This window comes from Pinus tabuliformis, chromosome 7, assembly GCF_031772625.1.
Source record: "Pinus tabuliformis cultivar Carrire ecotype Pingquan chromosome 7, CPIR1, whole genome shotgun sequence".
NCBI classification, from domain to species: domain Eukaryota; kingdom Viridiplantae; phylum Streptophyta; class Pinopsida; order Pinales; family Pinaceae; genus Pinus; species Pinus tabuliformis.
This window is the reverse complement of record NC_142293.1, coordinates 83229463-83251837: the sequence shown is the minus strand read 5'-3', so window position 1 is coordinate 83251837 and position 22375 is coordinate 83229463. Positions and strand designations below refer to the sequence as shown.

The 22375-nt window shown below is 49.6% G+C and overlaps 6 non-coding genes across 6 annotated transcripts; all 6 read left to right on the top strand.

Annotated features, from left to right (window-relative positions):
• The first annotated feature begins 15130 nt into the window (after positions 1 to 15130).
• LOC149245326 (5S ribosomal RNA) lies at positions 15131 to 15249 on the top strand. The gene has a single exon (XR_016267390.1). It is a non-coding gene; the product is annotated as a 5S ribosomal RNA (ribosomal RNA).
• Positions 15250 to 15841: 592 nt separating this feature from the next.
• Positions 15842 to 15960, top strand: LOC149245325 (5S ribosomal RNA). Its single transcript, XR_016267494.1, has one exon. It is a non-coding gene; the product is annotated as a 5S ribosomal RNA (ribosomal RNA).
• A 595-nt stretch (positions 15961 to 16555) lies between these two features.
• Positions 16556 to 16674, top strand: LOC149245324 (5S ribosomal RNA). The gene has a single exon (XR_016267491.1). It is a non-coding gene; the product is annotated as a 5S ribosomal RNA (ribosomal RNA).
• A 593-nt stretch (positions 16675 to 17267) lies between these two features.
• LOC149245323 (5S ribosomal RNA) lies at positions 17268 to 17386 on the top strand. Its single transcript, XR_016267524.1, has one exon. It is a non-coding gene; the product is annotated as a 5S ribosomal RNA (ribosomal RNA).
• Positions 17387 to 17970: 584 nt separating this feature from the next.
• LOC149245322 (5S ribosomal RNA) lies at positions 17971 to 18089 on the top strand. Its single transcript, XR_016267514.1, has one exon. It is a non-coding gene; the product is annotated as a 5S ribosomal RNA (ribosomal RNA).
• Positions 18090 to 18476: 387 nt separating this feature from the next.
• LOC149245321 (5S ribosomal RNA) lies at positions 18477 to 18595 on the top strand. Its single transcript, XR_016267474.1, has one exon. It is a non-coding gene; the product is annotated as a 5S ribosomal RNA (ribosomal RNA).
• The last annotated feature ends 3780 nt before the right edge of the window (positions 18596 to 22375 follow it).

Below are 22375 nucleotides of genomic sequence, written 5' to 3'. Positions count from 1 at the left end.
GACGTGTTCGGCGTCTTTAAAACAGTAGTCACTATTGTTTCACTTACGGTTGGGTGATTCCTCCTTCTGTGACTCGATAGTGGTCTAACGCGGACTGTGCTCCCACGTACCGTCGCGTATTTAGGAAGACCCCACTAGGCTTTTATCCTTGATCCATAGGAAGCCTAGTCTGCTGCCCTGCGGAACCGTAACGCACCGAACACAGCATTCGGGAAGATTGACTGCAGTACGGAAAGTCCTTGGTTCTCATACGATTGCCAAGATGTATAAGCAGTTTTACGGATTGCTTGGTAAACTCTTTGCCTAGAATCTCCAGAGCAGTCACTTTTGATCCTTTTCGGACTCCCTAAAAGAAAAGGTGCCAGTGAGCGTCTTGTCACTTCATGCTCATTAAACATTCGAAGGAGACTAGAGTCATCTTTTCGTCCTTTTCTCGACTCTTGAAACATGAAAAGGCCTAGTTTAGTTCCTGTGTCTTAAAAATTTATTCGGCCACGATAAAATTACCTGGTCAGTTCTTGTGTGCGTTAGCTTGAGTAGGGTCTTTATCGTTAGTTTCCTTTAGGTTTTTGTGTGGGGTTTGTCATCCTGGCTGACCCGTCAACTCCCGGCCCAAGTGATCAAGGTTCTCCATCTTCTGTTGCTCCTGAGGTACCAGTTGTAAGCGATACTCTTCCTGTTATCCCGAGTATCCAGCCTATCAACGTACGCGCCCCGGGCGACGAAGATTACGAAGAAGATTGGAACCCTATCTGGGAGCCCGACGAGGACGATATTCCTGTTACCCCTCCCGGTATGTCGTCTCCGATGTCCACTTCCCACATGGATGAGACATCTCCTAGCGCAGGTGAGACACCCGTGGTGTCGAATATTGACACTCCCATTCCAGCTACTTCCCCACTCCCCCCACGATATCAGTCGATGAGGGATAGAATAGCTGCCAGGAGTCCTTCTACAACTATATGGGATCCTAGTGTCATTGCCACCACGGAACCCTTTGTTTCACAACCCCATAATACACCTGTTACCTCAGTTCCCACGATTCCAACTGTTTGTGTAGCATACTCAACTCCGGTCGTCAGTGCTGTGACAGCGTCTTCATCTACGAACCCTGGGGCTGGTCCCTCTCACGGTCAAGTGAGTAATGGCCAGCCGGAACTTTCGTCTGGAGTCGTCGACCCTGCACAAAGTGCTCAACCCTCTTCTGGTCCTGTTCCAGGAGGGGGGCCGTATGATGCCCATGGGCAACCCATTGTGGACCCAAATACACAGAGTCCACTCTTTTATTATGATTCTACCGGCCAGTACCTCCAGTTTACTCAAACCACGCCTCTTCAACCTTTTGTTGAAGTCTCGGTACCATTATCCATTACTTGGGAGCCGGTAGGGTACTCATTCTTTTCATGGGGGCCAGGCAATTCCTGGACAACCTCAAGGACCACCTAATCTAGGCCAACCACCTTATGTGCAAGCCCCCCAAGGGCAACCACTTTATGGCCAGTCTTACCCAGGACAATCTGGGGGCCCACAAGGACAACCCTACCCGGGACAACCTTCGGCCATTGGTGGTCCATCTTTTTCCTATCAGAGTCAACCTTCTGGTTATCCGGGGCAACCTGGTACCCAGCAAGGTTACCCGTATGGACAACCAGGACAGCCTTATATCCAACAAGGCCAACCTGGTTTCCAGCAGGGTTATCCCGCCGGACAAGCTGGGCAAAATTATATTCCTCAAGGTCAACCAGCAGTCCAACAGGGGTATCCTTCTGGGCAAGGGGGGCAACCCTACGTGCAGCAGGGCCAACCCACTGCTCAGTCTAGTCATCCTTCTGGGCAAGGGGGGCAACCCTACGTACAGCAGGGCCAACCCACTGCCCAGTCCATGCAACCTTCTGGGCAAGGGGGGCAACCCTACGTACAGCAGGGCCAACCCACTGCTCAGCCAGTACAACCCTCCGGACAAACGGGCCAGCCTTCTATGCAGCAAGGCCAACCCACTGTCCGCCCTAATCATCCATCTGGACAGGCCGGCCAACCGCAAGGTCAACCAGCCGTCCAGCCTGCTCGGCCATCTGTTCCACAAGGACAACCCTTGGTTGCTCAAGGACAACCTGGCACCCAACAAGTACGTCCTTCTGGGCAAACAGGTCTATCCCAAACTCAACCAGGCCAACCTTCCGGCCAGATGATCCAAGCCTAGCCAGTTCAAGGACATTATTCTGGGCCCCAAACTCAAACGGGTTATCAAATGCAAGGCGGGCCATGGCCCCAACCTTCCTACCAAGCGCAGCCTTCTTATCAGGCTCAGCATGGAGCCCAGCAAATGTATGGCTACCAGCAACCCCAGGGGCAAACTCAGTTTACCCCTTATCAAAATTATCAACAGATGCAGGTCACTCCTTACCAAAATTATCAGTATGCCGCACTTGCGGGTCAAGTTGCTAATACATGGGGTGCTGGGGGGCAGACCCAGGGACAACTGTCTGCATATGGACAGAATCCATATGGATAGAACCCCTGCGGGAAAGGTCCCTATGGGCCAGGCCCTTTTGGGCCGGGTCCATCTGGACAGAGTCCATGGGGGAAACCACCACCTGGTTGGAACCCTGGTACCGCCCCCCTTCCACAACCACAAATGTCCTTTAACCCTCAGTTGTCGTTCTTAGCGACTTTGGAACTTCCGGATGTGTCCAAGTTGATGAATGATCCCATTCTGCATAATCCGTATTGGCCACCAGTTCCGACTAAAATACCCGGTGATTGTCCAAAATTTGATGGCAAAGCGGGTGAAGATCCTCAAGCCCATGTCATGACCTATCACCTCTGGTGTTCATCGAACTCATGGCTTGATGACTCTATCCGGCTCCGCCTCTTTCAAAGAACTCTCACCGGCTCGGCCGCTAAGTGGTACATTGCGCTGAATCGCGGCACGTTTCAAGATTTCAACTCGTGGCTATGGCGTTCTTAACTCATTTTCAGTTACCCATTCGGTACGAGACGGGGACACATCTCCTCACGTCTCTCAAACAGGACACGGCGACCCATATAATCTGATCATATACATGAATGGAGAAGGCGTCGTCGCTTGATCAAATTCTGGATTCCTGATCACTCCTGACCGATTGGTTCACAACTTCCTTTGTCCCTGCGATTGCGCGAGACATCGCCATGGGAGCTTGTGTACTGAAGAGCAAGCGATCGCGCAAGCTCAGTACCTAGACTTGTATCCTCTCAGTCGGGTTGGTACTCTATATGATTATTTGCCAGACGCCCCGAGGCCTGGACAGCCCAAGGCTCGCCCAAACCATCTGTTGATGGAGTCATTGGCTCTGTAAATTCGTCATTGAAGAAATCAGCCGCGAACCCTGGGAAGCAAAAACAGAACGCTTCTAATGGAAATGCTCCTCAGGGCCAATCTAATCCTGGAAGTACCTCCGAGGTAAACGCCGTTCAGTTCACCGCGGCGGATAAATCCTCAAAAGGGAAAAAGAAAGGGAAAGCTAAAGATAAATCTGGACAGCCCAAGCAGGATTCCCCTAAGCCTCCACTCGAGGAAGGAGCTAAATGAAAACCTAAGTATCCTTGTCTCATCTGTGATGAGGATCACTACACTAAGGACTGCCCAAGGCTTTCCGAAGTTAGTCGGTTATTGAAAGGTGCTCCTGGGACTCCTGCCGTGCTTAAAGAGCCTTTCCCTTCCCAGCAGACTCAAATGGTGGCAGACCCGTCTCAACCCTCTTCCTCGTTCGGTTCTCAAGTGTTCATGGCTGGAACGATTCCCATCCATGTTTCAACTCGAGCGAAAGACTATCCATCTCGTGCCGGGAAAGAGCCGGAGGTTCCCTCCAGCGCTCCTCCGTCTAGTTCTGGTCCTCTCCACATCGAAAGGCCCATCACTGAGACGATCCCCCGACCCCCTCCAAAAGGTGTACTCAGGAAGTCATCATACAACCCTAATGCTCGTGCTGCCCAGCACTATAGCATTATTGAGGACTTAGCTCAGGCTCCGTCTGCTATGTCCGCTCTAGAAGTCCTCCAGAGCTGCCCCTCCCAGAGGAAGTTCTTGCTATCAGCTATTGGTGGCATCGACCCGACAGATTCAGATTTGATTTCTTTTGATCTCGAGGGTTTTACACAGAGACTGCCTCACCAAGTTGCTTTCCTTATATAGGTCATCATCAATAGCAGAACGATTCATCGTATGGTTATTGATGAAGGTGCCTCAACCTGCATCATGTCCGTTGCTTGCTGGAAGGCGATTGGTTCCCCTACTTTGAGTCAGTCCCCTACGACGTTAGAAGCTTTCGATGGAAGAGAGTCCCGTCCTTACGATATCCTCCAACGCTTGCCCATCTCTTTGGAAGGGAAGACCGTAGAAGTGGAGGTCGAAGTTGTTGACGCTAATCTTACCTACAACCTCCTCCTCGGACGGAACTGGACATACGCCATGCAAGCCGTGGCTTCCTCCCTGTTCCGCGTCATTCGTTTCCCTCACCAGGGGAAGATTGTCACCGTGGACCAGCTCTCCTTCTTCGCCTCTTCTTTTGAAGGTAATGTGCCATTCGTGGAGCATACCTCTAAGTCACTCGAGAGCGTGGGTGCCGGACTTTTCAAAGATCCCACTTTAATGGGAGTCTTTCCCCTCCCACCTCCGAATATCGCCCCTATTAACATGATCTCTGTACGCTCTGATCTGTGGGTTCTTCCTCCTGCTAATCAAGAAGACTCTTGGGGTGATATGATGCCGTTGAGTCCTGCCGAACTCAACTACATCGAGATTGTCGCTGCATCGACCCCCTGATGAAACTGCTCTCCCGAGTAGTGTTCCCGATTCATATGTTCATTTCCCTTGGCTAGGAGATGAGGCTACTTCGGATCCATTGAAGGAAATATTTCCTTCCGACGAAGCCATCATAGAGACAATGTCTCTCGAAGAGCTCCCTTGGTCAGATCACCACCACCGCTCTTCGTTTCTCCCTCCCCATCCGGAAATGACCGCATGTCTCGAGCGGTTTGCTTCGTGTGTCCCATCCCCGCCCCTCCAAACACCCATCCAGCTTTATCAAGTGTCTTTAGAGGGCAATATGGGAAATATCACGCAAACCCAACCGATCGACATCTCTGTCAAACCAGGGATTGTCGAGCACATTCATATTGGAGTCACTTGCACTCCAGAGGAAGTTCAACTCTACACTGCTCTATTTCGTGAATTTCGTGATGTCTTCGCATGGTCCTATGAGGAAATGCCGGGCATCGATCCTAGTATAGTGGTGCACGAAATACCTACATACCCAGGTGATAAGCCTGTTCGTCAGCGCTTACGCCCTGTGCACCCCCAAAAGGCTGCAGCCATCAAGGCCGAAGTCGAAAAGCTTCTTAAAGCTGGTTTCATTTACCCCATTCCCCTTACGGATTGGGTGTCTAATATAGTCCCTGTGAATAAAAAGCAGGGCACTATCCGGGTCTGTGTTGACTACCGTGACATCAATCGTGCCTGTCCGAAGGATAACTTCCCTACGCCCTTCATTGATCAGCTTATTTATGAGTGCGCAGGAAGTGAAATTTACTCGTTTATGGACGGCTTCTCTGTCTATAACCAGATCAACATTGCACCCACGGACCAGCATAAGACGACTTTTATTTGTCCTTGGGGCACCTTCGCCTATAAGAAGCTTCCTTTTGGTCTAAAGAATGCCGGCGCTACATTTCAACATGCAATGTCTTATGCCTTTCACGACATTCGTCACATTGTACAACCTTATCTGGATGACCTCCCAGCTCATTCAGCTAAGCATCAGGACCATCCGTCTCATCTTCGTGAGATTTTTCTCCGCTGTCGACACTACCGCATTAGGCTTAATCCTCATAAGTGTGTCTTCTGCGTAGAATCAGGCCGACTGCTCAGGTTCATCGTCTCCCGAGAAGGCATCCGTCTGGATCCCCTCAAAGTTGAGGCCATCTTGAATCTTCCTCCCCCTGCCTCTTTGCAGCAATTGCAGAGCTTGCAGGGCAAAGCGAATTTCCTTAGACAATTCATTCCGAATTATGCCGAGGTGGCTAAGGGTTTCACACGGTTATTAAAGCGAGACACACCCTTTCGTTGGGATGCCATCGCCCAGGAGTCTTTCGAGTGACTCAAGGACCTCCTTGTCTCGGCCCCACTCTTAAGACCTCCGAACTACCACCGTGATTATACTCTCTATCTAGCTGCCACTGACACCACCATCGGCATGGTTCTGGTGCAGGATGATGATGATGGCAACGAGCACGTTATCTATTACCTTAGTCGCAATCTATTGGATACAGAAACTCACTACGCTTATGTCGAGAAGTTGGCATTGGCAGCTGTCTACGCCGTCCAACGATTCCGGCACTATATCTTGTTGCGCACTACGACCGTGATTTCCGACTGCAACCCAATGACCTACATCTTGTCGCGTCAGCTGCTAGGGGGCAAGTACTCGAAATGGATAGTAATCCTACAAGAGTTTGACTTGGAATTTACTGCTGCCAAGTCTAAGAAATCTCTGGTCTTTGCAGAATTGCTCTGTTCTTTGCCATCCCCTTCTGCACCATCTCGTTCGGAAGAGCATATCCCAGATGAAACATTGTTTCTAATCAGCACCCTCGACCCTTGGTATGGGGACATCATCGTATATTTGCAGACGTCTTCCTTCCGTCCCCATGTATCGAAAGACGCTCGACGGAGGATTCGTCACCAATCCTAACCCTATCACATTATTGGCAATACCCTGTACCGCCTCGGCGTTGATTATGTTCTCCGCCGATGTTTGACTCTCGAGGAGGCTGAGCGGGTGTTGAATGACTGCCACTCCGGCGCTTGTGGCGGCCACATGTCCGGATATGCCACCGCCCAGAAAATCCTCCGTGTTGGTTATTTCTGGCCTTCTATCTTCAAGGATTGCATCCTTGCCGTCCGTGTGTGTCATGAATGTCAGATCTACCACCGGAAAATGCATGAACCTCCTGCACCACTGCACCCTGTTGTTACCGTAGGTCCATTTGCCAAATGGGGCATCGATTATACGTCCTGTAACCCTCGTTCAGCCGGGGGGCATGGGTATATCATCGTTGCCGTGGATTATTTCACCAAATGGGCCGAAGCGTTGCCTACATTGAACGAAGACGGTTACATAGCGGCACAGTTTTTGTTTAATCATGTCATTACTCGGTTCGGAGTCCTCCAGGCTATCGTCACGGATCACAGAAAACATTTCCGTAATCACAAGATGACGGAACTAACGACCCAGCTAGGCTTGCGTCAAGATAGTTCGACGCCGTATTACCCTCAATCCAACGGCCAAGTTGAAGCTGTGAACAAAGTTTTGATCACAATGCTCCAATGTACCGTGGGTACGCACAAGTCTAACTGGCATCTGATGCTGTTCCCCGCCTTATGGGCCTATCGGACCTCCGTGAAGGACGCCACCGGTTTCACTCCTTTTCAGTTTGTTTATGGACTGCAGGCCACCCTTCCTGTTGAGTGTGAGATTCCTTCGTTAAAGTTAGCTGTCGAGTTGCTTCCCAACACCACTCCGGTGGAGGAACGACTTATTTATTTAGAACGACTGGACGAGACTCGTCGCTTAGCCTCTCTAGCTATTAAAGCACAGAAGAAGAGGGTTAAGGTTCACTTCGACAATACCATTCAACCTCATTCCTTTGTTGAGGGAGATCTAGTACTGCTCTATGATCAAGCTAAGGATAAGATGGGGGCAGGTAAACTCGAATCCATGTGGCTAGGCCCCTATATCGTGAAGAGAGTTTTGCAAAAGGGGGCATATGAGCTGATCGACTACGAAGGAAATCCTCTCGACAAGCCCCGCAACGGGCTCTATTTGAAGAAATACTATGCATGATTTCGTGCACCTAGTTTGTACATACGTGTGTTTTTAGCAAGTGTGTTATGTGTGCATGATTTCTTGTTTTGCTTTGGTGTGAAGGCGTGTTTGCCTCTTATTGTGTTTTCTGCTTCTTGTGCAGATGTCTAGTACACCTTATGTTGGTTTCGCTGATGGCGCCTGCCGTAGCACTTGCAATTTGTCTTCTGCGGCGTGGGCGATCTACGATCCTCACGGCGAGTTGCTAGATCTTCAAGGCGTGTGCTTGGGTCGTACCACCAACAATGTTGCCGAATACAGTGCTGTAATTGAATTACTTGCCGAAGCAGTTGATCTCGGCATTCGTGCATTGGTGGTGAACCTGGACTCTCAACTTGTCGTCCATCAACTCAACGGGCGATATTCCGTCAGAGACCAACGCATTCTAAGGTTGTATTTACGTGTAAGATTGTTAGAAAGGAATTTTGATTACATCACATATCAACACATTCCGAGACGATTAAACACATTAACTGATGCATTGGCGAACCATGTGTTAGACAGAAATTTGCGTAATAGATAAACATCATACAAGAAGACATAGAAAGCATAATAAGACCATGGAATAAGCATATGTAAATAAATTATTTTCCAAGCATAGTTTGCATGTGTGCTTTTAAGCTTGCATAAAAAATGAAAATATGTGGATCGCATGTTGTGCAACTGATACAATTAGATCACATTTGTGTTAGACATTTGCATAGCATATAAAACATCATCATATGTAAAAGATCCATCCAAAATCGGTATATATATATCGTGTGGTGCACTAAGGCGCTCAAAAATAAGTGTATATGTCTGAAGTAAGGCCGATGTCCTCATTACATCTGAGACACGTGTCTCTCAAAAAAAAAACATCAGTGGAAATAAAACCTAGATGTCTATTATGCTGGGTTGTGCTCTCTGTAGCACACGACTGCCCGTGCCACCCGCCTCAAAAGGCGGTGCATCCTGGGTTCCACCCCCACTGTGTGGATCTGAGATGCTATGGGGACCTCCTCGATCCCCTGGTAATCTGGCACTCCCGCCAGCAAACCCTCAAGGTTCTGTAGCACAATCTCCGGTGTGTTGACTCCTGGAGGAGCCAAGGCTAGGGCTCCAGCGCCCTGTCCCTCTCTCCGTGCCTCTGGGGCTAGACCAAGGGGTCTCGCGGGTCCCACATCTGCACATCATAGCATTCATCAAGACATGTACATGAAAAATTAAAAAACATTACAAAAGATAAAAATTAAAAAGAGATCAAGTGTCATACCTCCATCGTCCAAAAGCTCTCCCGCGGGCAGTGGCATGTCGGGATCACCGCGGAAGTTGATACCGGCATATGGCCAGTCCTCTACGAAAATGACCTGCCGATCCAGCCACTCTCGAAAATAAACACCCCATGCCACTGGGCGGCCGCCACCTCCACGCGGCATGACATGGCCCCATCGACTGGCCCTCGTCTCCCGGGGACCCCTGGGTGGGTCCACGACCATGTCCTGTAGCTGTAAGGCCGGCACCCGCTCCAGCATGAGCGGAAGTAAGAGCGACCCATAACCGAACTGCTTCGACTCTCCGCGTCGACAGTTGCTCAGTTGCCTCTTCATGCTGTTTGTTACTGCTGCTGCCCAGTTGAATATGGTGGGCTGTAAGCACTCGAGAGCTAATAGTAAATGGGTCTTTGAGGCCTCATGATTGGCCAAGCAACCCGCTGCCCGTGTCACCATGAAAAGTATGGTGCGAAGAACGATGTCATCCACCGTCGGAATACCCACCTTCCCACTCCGTGTTTTAACGGCCCGTGGGCACACTCGAGCCATGAGCTGGTCAAGGGTCTCACCGCTGGGCCGTTGCCCCTCCAGAATGGGCATCTCGCCCCGGCGTGACAACCCAGTCAAAAAATAAATGTCCGTGTAATCGAACTCGATATCACGGCCACGGATCGTGAATTTTCCATCAACTGGGTTCCAAGCTCTGATTAAGAGCTCGAGGAGATCAGGTTGCGCCCTCAGGCGCGGAGTGAGGAAAAATTTTAAGAATCCGCATGCCCGCATTGCATTTCGGCAATCCGCATTGGCATAAGCTGCTATGTCTTCGTTATCGTGAGCCCTCTCTTGCCAAACAAATGCCATTGCGTCCTGCATGACCATGAAAAAATATTAGGGCACTAACCGTTGGAGTTTGTACGTTCAATTTCTTAAAAACAAAATTTCACGGCGTCAGCGCGACTGTTTTTAAAACAGTGGCGCTGATTATGGCGCCCCGTTGTTTTTTCCTTGGGTCAGCGTGGAAGCACACGTGTTTTCCGCGCTGACCCGAGAGGTGGTGTGTGTAAATTTAATCGATCAGCGCGGACCCGATGCGGAAATCCGCGCTGACCGAGAGCGCATCAACGCTAAAAAAAATCGCCCAAATGGCCCAATCCCACCGTGGAAATGCTGCAAAAAAGGCTTGAAATGAAGCCCAGGGAGAGGAGAACCTACCTGGATCAAGCTGCCGGATGAACGGTGTCCGCACGGGATGGAAATCGCTCCGTCAACCTCGCAGCTCCACAACGTTCTTCACAACTCAAAATGGTAACAATGGTAAAAAATGACTTTTACCCCCCTATTTATGGTAAAAAATTTTGTAATTGACTATGGTTTTTTATAAATGTGGGTTTTTGTGATGTTTTTACCATGGATTTAGCACTAATGTCGCTGTTGGAGAGGTAAATCCCCTCTACGGATAGAGGCGATCCCTACTAGCCCAATAGGGGTCTAGCAACAATCACACAATGCTGCCACGCATGTTCCTAGTTACACTTAAACAAGAAGTAAAAAGCACCTACTTGGATTCCTGCGCTGTCGTTGGACGAAGAGATGTCTCCTTCGCTCCTTCGCTTCGGCTGGTCACAGTCCCCCGCGATCCCCGCGAACGGACACCTGCACACACGAAGAGAAACCAAACGCAAGCGTGAAACCTAGTAAAAGTAACTATATGTCAGTCAGAAAAGACATAATTCACATTTATCCATTGCATAAACAAACGAGAATGGAACAATAATAGCAGTCATCTATTATTAATCAGAATAGAGAAGAGTACAACCAAATGTTCTGACGTCGATAAACTTCTCAGGAGGGATCAGTCAGCATGTATCTCAAGCATTCACCTTTGAGGATGGTTCTCCCAAGACAAACAACTCTCTCTCTCTCACACGAATGTCACAAACAAACTTCCCCAAGCAATGAATCACTTCCACTCCTAACACACCAAACCTATAGCAGCAATCTGAGCACTACAAGCTCTGTGCAATCCAAGCTAAGTCTAGCTAGTTCCCACTAGTTTCTAACTAGCTGCTCATGGTAATGGTGGAAGTTTATATAGGAGAAGGAGTCTCCTAAAAAGGTGGAAGGATGAGCTTATCTTCAAGGGGAGTAGTTGCAAAGGGTCGAACAGACATGCCATAGAAGGGAGTCGATATTCACAAAGCTAACAACCAAGCCTGGAGAGATCTGGAAGGCTGGTTGTTTGAACAAATTCGCCCAAACTGGATCAGCGCGGATTATATGGAGACTGCCGCACTGTCAGCACATAACAATAACTGAACAAGTCATGTCAGCGCGGAAGAACACGGGAAAGCCGCGCTGTGCGTCATCGCGGAAAAGTGATGTTCTTCCGCGATGGCAGCGCACGAAATACACTGTGAGGCGCTGGTCATCGCGGTTATTTTAGGAACAGACGCGCTGATGCACAAAACTTTGGAAAAATGGGTTTTAAGCTAGTTCAGGGATCAAACACTTAGTGATTGTGACTTCTGGACACAGCAGGGTGACTGACAGGAAGGCAGTGATAAATTACTGTGTAACAGTCGCTATATTATGCTTTTATGCATGTTTTACTATGTTTTTTAACATGTCGAACAGGTTTACGCGGGTGGTGTTCTTGTGCAGGTTCTAGTAACCGGCGTGGTCGCAACGGTTCTATGAACACTTGGTCCCAAAAAATGTCGTCTTCAAGCTCTTTTCCGACGTAAAGCAAGAAAAGATTGCCGGGTTCCCTCTCGACTCGTTAAACGGAACGAGAGGCGGTCGCTTTTAAAGCTCTTTTTTCGACCGTTTAACTTAAAAGGATTGCCGGGTGTTTGTCATTTCGCACTCGTTATTGGCCCCAAAACGACGTACTTCCGACCGCTTTTTTACTTTTTCGGGTCGAAGTCACTATTCACGAAAAGTACTCCTCGATCATACTGGTCGGGCGGTTCTTTCGAGCATTGTTTTATACTTTTTCGGGCTCGAGAGACACAACTTTACGAAAAAGGACCCCCCTGGAGTTTTCTTTTCCGTTGTCTTTTCAGACTCTCTAAACAGGAAAAGACGCCGAGTTCTTCCTTTGTCAGACTCGTTAAAACTTAATGACATCGGACACCATCAAAATGACGTTTTCCAAGCATATGCTATCCCCGTCAAGCTTGTCATCCAAAAATAATCGGGGTACCTGCCAGACATGGTGGGGAAAATGAAACTGTAATAATGGTTGTGTCAGCAGTATGTCGCTCTTGAACATGGCACTCGTCTGCATTCGTGTCTGGGTGGGGATTTCTCATCTTGTTTTACACTAGCCTCCGTGGGTTCGGGTTATCCTATTTGACCTCTCATCTGCTCATTGCCTTGTCACCATGACCTCTGCTCATTTGATGTCAGATACTGCCAAATCCGCTGTCGTGTCGCCGATATGTTCAAGAGCAGTTGGCCTCTGCAAGCTTACCACCTCCCTCTGATGTCTCACACAAAATATTTTATCCTTCTCTGTCTCGTGTCGATGATGTGGGAAACATTATGGCCCACCTTCGATCGAGGTTACTTCCTGTCGACTTCAGCTCATTATCCACGAAGGTGACCTAGAGACTCCCTTCAGGTGCCTTAGAGCCTGCATGCCTCAATGGCAGGTTCTTCGTGTTCGACGTGAGGTTTTCATTATTGGCCTCTGCTCGGATGATTCTGCGGGTGTTCGACACCAGCTCATTGATTCACACACTGCGGATTGTACCTATAAGTACCTTGAGGACCATTGTCATTATTGGTGGTACCTCTCGCGTCTGTTAACAATTTTCATTATTGGCTGGTAATCAGACGATGTTCATGCATGTTCGGCTTCAGCTCATGTATTCACATGCTTGGACTTGTACTTTGTTCGGGTTGGGATGGAGCGCAAGACCCTGGTTTTTGTCTGTTATGAACCAGGCTGCGATTTTGTGAATTATTATTACATGACTCATTGATGGATGGCTGCGCCCATACCTGAGTCTTTAGGATGGCTGCGACCATACCTTCTTATCATCATGGTCTCTTCAGCTGGGTGGCTGCGTCCATACCACAGACCTTCTTCGTATGTCTTTTGGATGGCTGCGCCCATGCCTAGACTACATGTAATCGAGATATCAGTTGTACATACGTGCAGGTCCTTCCTGGTGGAGTTCCAGTTCAGCAGTTTTGTAAAGCATTTCACCCCTCCCACTCTCTCGGGCTTCATGCTTTAGGGGGCATCTGTTACGCAGTAATTTGTCACTGTCTCCTTGTCAGTCTCCCTACTGTATCATGAATTCAAAATAACCATGCTCATGCTCTCTGAACTGGCCAAATGACCCACTTTGCCAAAGTTTATTTCATCAGCGCGACTGTTATTAAAATAACCGCGCTGACTGGCGGCTGATAGTGTAACTGATGCGCTGCCAGCGCGGAAGCACACGGGTTTTCCGCGCTGGTCGAATTTCATGACCCAGCGCATCCTATGCTTGTATTAAGTCGCGCTGACACAGCCTGCTCTGTTGTTAAGATGCGACGTCAGCGCACCAGTCCAGTTATGCACCCGCGCTGATCCTGTTTGGGCGAGTTTGTTCTAACAGCCAGCCTTCCAGATGACTCCAGACCTGGTTGTTGGCCTTGTGAATGTCGCCCTACCTTCTATGGCATGTCTGTTCGTCATTTGAGCCACCTTCCTTGGAGATAAGCCCATCCTCCCACCATTCATGGAGACTCCTTCTCCTATTTAAGCCTCTACCATTGCCATGAGCAGCTAGTTTGGATAGTGTGGAATTCATAGTGCTTAGAGTGCTGCTGCTAGTAGGTAGTTGGTGTGACAAGTGTGGATTTGCTAGAGGAAGCTTAAAGAAGGTTGTGAGTATTGCTTGTGTGAGAGAGAGTTTTGTCTTGGGAGAATCTACCTCCAAGGGTGAATGCTTAAGAGACTTGCTGGTTGGACCCTCTAGAGGAGGACTCAGCGTCAGAACTTTGGTTGTACCTTTCTCTGTTATTGATTAATAATAGATGACTACTGTTATGGTTCCATTCTCTTTTGTCTTTGTAATGGTTGATGTGAATTACATCCTTTCTGACTGATGTATAATTGCGTTTACTAGATTTCACGCTTGTGTTTGCATTTCTCTTCGTGTGTGCAGGTATCTATCTACGGGGATCGTGGAAGATCGTGACCGGCCAAAGCGAAGGAGCGAGAACGACACCTCTTCATCAAACAATAGCGTTGGAATCCAAGTAGGTGTTCATTGCCTCTCTTTTATTTGCAATTAGGAACTTGCACAGTAGCATTGATTGATTGTTGCTAGACCCATTCTGGGCTAGTAGGGATCGCCTCTATCCGTAGAGGGGATTTACCTGTCCAACACCCCTTTTTTGTGCATCGTTTTTGCGACGTGGGGCTACTTATATATCGATTTATAATGGGATCCGCGGACGAAGAGATCGCTGGAGCATTAGGGGGGCAGGGGGAGCGTAGCCGAGGGAAACGACGACTCGCTTTAAGACTGCTCCGAGGGAGATTCGAGAACAAGTTCTTTTCCCTGGTCGGAAGTCAGGGGCGGGATCACAGTGCAACAGAGGCGATGCATTTGCGGCAGTGGGCGATGAATCTAGGACCGTTCGAATCACCGCTGCGGATATGACACGAGGAGAGTGGGGTAAGAGGTGTAGATAATATGCACTTTTGTAGGAATTCAAATTCTGGAAGGACCGCGGATCGTTCATGGAAAGGCCGCGCGCGCTCCACGGAGCGTCGTCGGTGGTCGCGGAACTTACGCCTTTTCCTTCTCTCTCTTCTTTTCATTCTCGCTTGTCCGTTCTTCCGCTGGCTCCCGCGCGGGTGGGAGCCGCCGCCAAGTCTGGGAAGAGGGCGAGCCCCTGCGCCGAACCGTTTCGGATCGAGGGCCCGTGGCTCGGCGGTGTCCCTTGAAGAGGGGCAGGGGGCGAGGTCCTTGCGGGTGCGATCATACCAGCGTTAATGCACCGGATCCCATCAGAACTCCGTAGTTAAGCGCGCTTGGGCTAGAGTAGTACTGGGATGGGTGACCTCCCGGGAAGTCCTAGTGTTGCACCCTCCCCCCTCTTTTGTGCGTCGTTTTTGCGACGTGGGCCACTTATATATCGATTTATAATGGGATCCCGCAGACGAAGAGATCGCTGGAGCATTAGGGGGGCAGGGGGAGCGTAGCCGAGGGAAACGACGACTCGCTTTAAGACTGCTCCGAGGGAAATTCGAGAACAGGTTCTTTTCCCTGGTCGGAAGTCAGGGGCGGGATCACAGTGCAACGGAGGCGACGCATTTGCGGCAGTGGGTGATGAATCTAGGACCGTTCGCATCACCGCTGCGGATATGACACGAGGAGAGTGGGGTAAGAGGTGTAGATCATATGCACTTTTGTAGGAATTCGAATTCTGGAAGGACCGCGGATCGTTCACGGAAAGGCTGCGCGCGCTCCACGGAGCGTCGTCGGTGGTCGCGAAACTTACGCCTTTTCCTTCTCTCTCTTCTTTTCATTCTCGCTCGTCTGTTCTTCCGCTGGCTCCCCGCGGGGCGGGAGGCGCCGCCAAGTCGGGGAAGAGGGCGAGCCCCTGCGCCGAACCGTTTCGGATCGAGGGCCCGTGGCTCGGCGGTGTCCCTTGAAGAGGGGGAGGGGGCGAGGTCCTTGCGGGTGCGATCATACCAACGTTAATGCACCGGATCCCATCAGAACTCCGCAGTTAAGCGCACTTGGGCTAGAGTAGTACTGGGATGGGTGACCTCCCGGGAAGTCCTAGTGTTGCACCCTCCCCCCTTTTTTGTGCGTCGTTTTTGCGACGTGGGGCTACTTATATATCGATTTATAATGGAATCCCGCGAACGAAGAGATCGCTGGAGCATTAAGGGGGCGGGGGGAGCGTAGCCGAGGGAAACGGCGACTCGCTTTAAGACTGCGCCGAGGGAAATTCGAGAACAGGTTCTTTTCCCTGGTCGGAAGTCACGGGCGGGATCACAGTGCAACGGAGGCGACGTATTGCGGCAGTGGGCGATGAATCTAGGAGTCACCGTTCGCATCACCGCTGCGAATATGGCACGAGGAGAGTGGGTAAGAGGTGTAGATCGTATGTGCTTTTGTAGGAATTCGAATTCCGGAAGAACCGTGGAGGGTTCACGGAAAGGCCGCGCGAGCTCCACGCAGCGTCGTCGGTGGTCGCGGAACTTACGCCTTTTCCTTCTCTCTCTTCTTTTCATTTTCGCTCGTCCGTTCTTCCGCTGGCTCCCCGCGGGGCGGGAGGCGCCGCCAAGTCGGGGGAGAGGGCGAGCCCCTGCGCCGAACCGTTTCGGATCGAGGGCCCGTGGCTCGACGGTGTCCCTTGAAGAGGGGGAGGGGGCGAGGTCCTTGCGGGTGCAATCATACCAGCGTTAATGCACTGGATCCCATCAGAACTCCGCAGTTAAGCGCACTTGGGCTAGAGTAGTACTGGGATGGGTGACCTCCCGGGAAGTCCTAGTGTTGCACCCTCCCCCATTTTTTGTGCGTCGTTTTTGCAACGTGGGGCTACTTATATATCGATTTATAATGGGATCCCGCGGACGAAGAGATCGCTGGAGCATTAGGGGGGCAGGGGGAGCGTAGCCGAGGGAAATGGCGACTCGCTTTAAGACTGCTCCGAGGGAAATTCGAGAACAGGTTCTTTTCCCTGGTCGGAAGTCAGGGGCGGGGTCACAGTGCAACGGAGGCGACGCATTTGCGGCAGTGGGCGACGAATCTAGGACCGTTCGCATCACCGCTGCGGATATGACACGAGGAGAGTGGGGTAAGAGGTGTAGATCATATGCACTTTTGTAGGAATTCGAATTCTGGAAGGACCGCGGATCGTTCACGGAAAGGCCGCTCGCGCTCCACGGAGCGTCGTCGGTGGTCGCGGAACTTACGCCTTTTGCTTCTCTCTCTTCTTTTCATTCTCGCTCGTTCGTTCTTCCGCTGGCTCCACGCGGGGCGGGAGGCGCCGCCAAGTCGGGGAAGAGGGCGAGCCCCTGCGCCGAACCATTTCGGATCGAGGTCCCGTGGCTCGGCGGCGTCCCTTGAAGAGGGGGAGGGGGCGAGGTCCTTGCGGGTGCGATCATACCAGCGTTAATGCACCGGATCCCATCAGAACTCCGCAGTTAAGTGCGCTTGGGCTAGAGTAGTACTGGGATGGGTGACCTCCCGGGGAGTTCTAGTAATGCACCCTCCCCCCCTTTTTGTGCGTCGTTTTTGCGACGTGGGGCTACTTATATATCGATTTATAATGGGATCCCGCGAACGAAGAGATCGCTGGAGCATTAGGGGGGCAGGGGGAGCGTAGCCGAGGGAAACGGCGACTCGCTTTAAGACTGCTCCGAGGGAAATTCGAGAACAGGTTCTTTTCCCTGGTCGGAAGTCAGGGGCGGGATCACAGTGCAACGGAGGCGACGTATTGCGGCAGTGGGCGATGAATCTAGGAGTCACCGTTCGCATCACCGCTGCGGATATGACACGAGGAGAGTGGGTAAGAGGTGTAGATCATATGCACTTTTGTAGGAATTCGAATTCCGGAAGGACCGCGGAAAGGCCGCGCGCGCTCCACGGAGCGTCGTCGGTGGTCGCGGAACTTACGCCTTTTCCTTCTCTCTCTTCTTTTCATTCTCGCTCGTCCGTTCTTCCGCTGGCTCCCCACGGGGCGGGAGGCGCTGCCAAGTCGGGGAAGAGGGCGAGCCCCTGCACCGAACCGTTTCGGATCGAGGGCCCGTGGCTCGGCGGCGTCCCTTGAAGAGGGGGAGGGGGCGAGGTCCTTGCGGGTGCGATCATACCAGCGTTAATGCACCAGATCCCATCGGAACTCCGCAGTTAAGCGCGCTTGGGCTAGAGTAGTACTGGGATGGGTGACCTCCCGGGTAGTTCTAGTGTTGCACCCTCCCCCCCCTTTTTGTGCGTCGTTTCTGCGACGTGGGGCTACTTATATATCGATTTATAATGGGATCCCGCGAACGAAGAGATCGCTGGAGCATTAGGGGGGCAGGGGGAGCGTAGCCGAGGGAATTCGAATTCTGGAAGGACCGCGGATCGTTCACGGAAAGGCCGCGCGCGCTCCACGGAGCGTCGTCGGTGGTCGCGGAACTTACGCCTTTTCCTTCTCTCTCTTCTTTTCATTCTCGCTCGTCCGTTCTTCCGCTGGCTCCCCGCGGGGCGGGAGGCGCCGCCAAGTCGGGGAAGAGGGCGAGCCCCTGCGCCGAACCGTTTCGGATCGAGGGCCCGTGGCTCGGCGGTGTCCCTTGAAGAGGGGGAGGGGGCGAGGTCCTTGCGGGTGCGATCATACCAGCGTTAATGCACTGGATCCCATCAGAACTCCGTAGTTAAGCGCGCTTGGGCTAGAGTAGTACTGGGATGGGTGACCTCCCGGGAAGTCCTAGTGTTGCACCATCCCCCCTTTTTTGTACGTCGTTTTTGCGACGTGGGGCTACTTATATATCGATTTATAATGGGATCCTGCAGACGAAGAGATCGCTGGAGCATTAGGGGGGCAGGGGGAGCGTAGCTGAGGGAAACGGTGACTTGCTTTAAGACTGCTCCGAGGGAGATTTGAGAACAGTTTCTTTTCCCTGGTCGGAAGTCAGGGGCAGGATCACAGTGCAACGGAGGCGACGCATTTGCAGCAGTGGGCGATGAATCTAGGACCGTTCGTGTTGTGGGGAAAAATGCCTATGCAGGACGATCCTATCCACCTAAGGTGTGACAGTGCCTTAGCAAAAAACAGAAAAAGCTATTCTAGTATTCTTCCTTTATGAATTAAGAATGAAGAGAGATGGATGGACTAACCGGTGTCTTCCGTTTGTCCCTCGATCCGGTTTCTCTTCTCTTTTCAGAGTTCCCAGCTACTTTCCTTCTCGCTCGCCCAGCTTCAAGAGGTTCCTGCAAGATCACAAGAAGAGAAAACTACACAAAGACATAGATTCATATTCATAACAAGTTCATGATTAGAAATAAACTAAACATACTAATACAATCATACATCAAAGATACATCAGTACATAGGAGAAACCAAGATAGCTTTATTGATGAATAACAAGGTTCAGGAAGAGATACAACCCAGAGGGCTCCAATCCAGCATCTCCTTTCCAGCAAATGAAATTCCTATCTTCACCTTCCTTCAAAGCATTAAGCACCCAATGATTCCAGTCTCAAACCAACAGCAATTCTTTGCAATAAAAAAATTCCAGCCTCTACATCTCATGGAGGAGAGATCCATATATAGATGTTTGGAGAGACAATGAGTCAGCTTGAGATCTGACTAGTGTCCTCTCCCTCTGTCAGTTCTTGCTTCCACTTGGAGACTAAGAGCCTCTTACTCATCACTAGTCGAATTCCTTGAGGCAAGTGTCATTGGAGAAGATTCTGGAAGCTTCCAGGGTCTTTCCACCTCGTTGAATGAACTTGCCATTTGTCACTTCCCGCTCAGCGCACCCTGGTAGTGCTTCTACCTGCGTTGCAGTGCACCTAGCCAGTGCAATCTCTGCATTTCAGCGCAGACAGCTAGTGGAGCCTCTGAATTGATCCTGAATTGACTTGTTTTTGAGCAGTTTCTGGTGGAGAACTTCTATGAATTGCTGTGGTTTGTTAGCCTTGTTCCTCTAGGGGTAAGAACAACATGTTTAGGGACTTTGGATCCCTTGGATTATGGTCATTTCATGCTCAATGCTGTAAGGCACAAAAATGTCTATAACAGTTGCCCCCTAAAGTATGAGGCCGTTTATCGGGTGAAATGCTTTATTAGGAGGATCCGAAGTTCATTCAATGCTGGGAGGAGACCTGTAATAAGATACAATACAATACATTATTTTTCATACTGCTTTCATGATCTAGCTGAGGCGGGCATTCCCATGCTCAGCTTTATAAATTCATTTTTCTGTACATAGAATAGACAATCGTCTGATGGTAGACTGATAATTTTGATGAAATTATCATCCTTTGTGTAGGATGATTATCTGCTGCAATGATGTACATGTCAATGTCTTTATTTTTCCTGAATATATATCGCAGCCCGGATGGATGAAACTAGATCTGGGGTCTTCAAACTCGTTCGATCTTCACTCTAAGTACAAGTTGATCCATGTGAGAAATGTTCTGAAGTCGAACATGGAAAGACATCGCTTGATTACCGGTCAATGAGGTAAACTGTTAACAAGCGCGAGAGGAATCACCGATAATGATAATGACCCTCAAGGTACTGCAGTACAATTCACGTGGTGTGAATAAATGACTTGGCGTCGAACACCACGCAAAATATTTCGATCGAAGGTCATTGATGTATACCTGTCGCTGGAAGTGAGAAACTTGCCATTGAGGTATGCAAGCTTCAAAGTACTGAAGGGGGTGTTCCTAGATCAACTTCTTGGATAATGAGCTGATGTCGACAAGAAGCGATCCGTCAAAGGAGGGCCTTAATGAATCTAACATCAGTGACACGGAACGGAGCAAATGATTTTGATGGAGGTGAAAACAATCTGATGACATATGATTCAGGGTGGCAGTCATGAAAGGATGAAGGATAATGTATGGCAGTGGATGGGACACGGTTGACTTCTCTGAACGACTTCTCTTGAACATATGGCAACACTTATGCGATGGATCGGTAGCATTACCCCAAATATGGATGGTATGGCGAGACCATGGTGATGTGACTAGTGAATGAAACAACCCAACCCGACTGTAGTACGGAGGAAAAGTGTCATGTTCAAGAGCGACTCGCTACCATCAAAGTTTTCTTGAGTTTCTCCCAATTTTTCCCCAGTCATTGCTGACCAGTACCTCTTTATCTTTGTCAAGCTTGAGGAGGATAACATATGCTTGTTCTATAACTTGCCCTTCGGGCAAGCCCATCGCTATGTTTTAACGAGCCTAGCGATAGTGAAACTCATTCTCGTCTAAAGACAAGTTTGTCGCTATTTAATGCTTTTAACGAGTCTAACGACAAAGATAACTCGGTCCTTTTCATCTTTAAAGAGTCTGAAAAGGTACGTAAAGTCAACTCTGAAAGTCATTTTTCGTCATTTAATCCCTTAAGTCCGAAAAAGTATAAAACAATACAGAAGGGATGAGTTTTCGATAGTTTTAACGAGTCGAACAAAACAAGCGCTCGATTTTTTTGTGCAATAATCACTCAGGTCCAAAAAGATTAAAATCTAGAGGAGGGATAGCATTTCCGGTCGCTTTAACGAGCTGGAAGGCCAAAACTCGGCAATCTTTTCATATTTTACGAGTCAGATGAAAAGAGCTTAAAGAAGACTCGTCTTTTGAGGAACGAGTGATAAAATGGGTTAGCAGCTGATTCCAGGTACGGGTTGGAATTTTCCAATCACGGCAGTGTCAAAAGGATGGCTAGTGAAATCACTCTTCGCAGTTGTTCCTCAAAATGGGTAAACAATCATATGGAGGTGAACGATCGGCCAATGGAAAAGTGGAGGTGACGGTGCAAACACGACCAAGGCTTTAATGGCTGATAATGTTACATTCGCGGTGGTTATTTACCGGAAGATAGTTCATTTTTTAATGAGCTTAAACGCGGAAAAACACTTCTCAGTCTTATGTTTATTTTTTAACGAGCATGAACTATGCGCTAAAACTGCTCGGATCTTGCGTTTATTTTTTAACGAGCATGAACTGTGTGCTAAAACTGCTCGATTAATCCAGTCATATGATAAGAATGTCTCATTGAAGATGCTATTTTTTATGGAGCTTAGATCTTACAAAGCTTTGCTCCGGATCCTTTCGTTATGCAAGTTTGGAAACGACTAATCCTACGAGTTTAAAGGGTTAGACCTACAGGTTTAAAGGGAGGACCTAAAAATTTAAAAAATAAATAGCCGCCCCTTGCTTGCACTCCAAAAGGTTTGCATGCCCCCAGGCCTAAAGTACGATTTCAAGGTTACCCCTTCTTAGTCCAATAAAACATTTGTTTTACTGGGAGAGGCCTACCTCTTTCAGGTTACCCAAAGATTGTCTCGTTAATCTTTCAAACAAAACACTTCTTCGGCGATATCTACCGAGATAGACAAAGGTGAGTGATAACGAGCGCCAAACACATAACTTTGACAAGAGAATCTTATTCCAGAACAACCCCTCTTCCAACCACGGATGGGGTACGGACTAGTCATATTCTCCCGCGGAAACCTACCCTATACCCAAAGTTTTCCTGCCGAAGCAG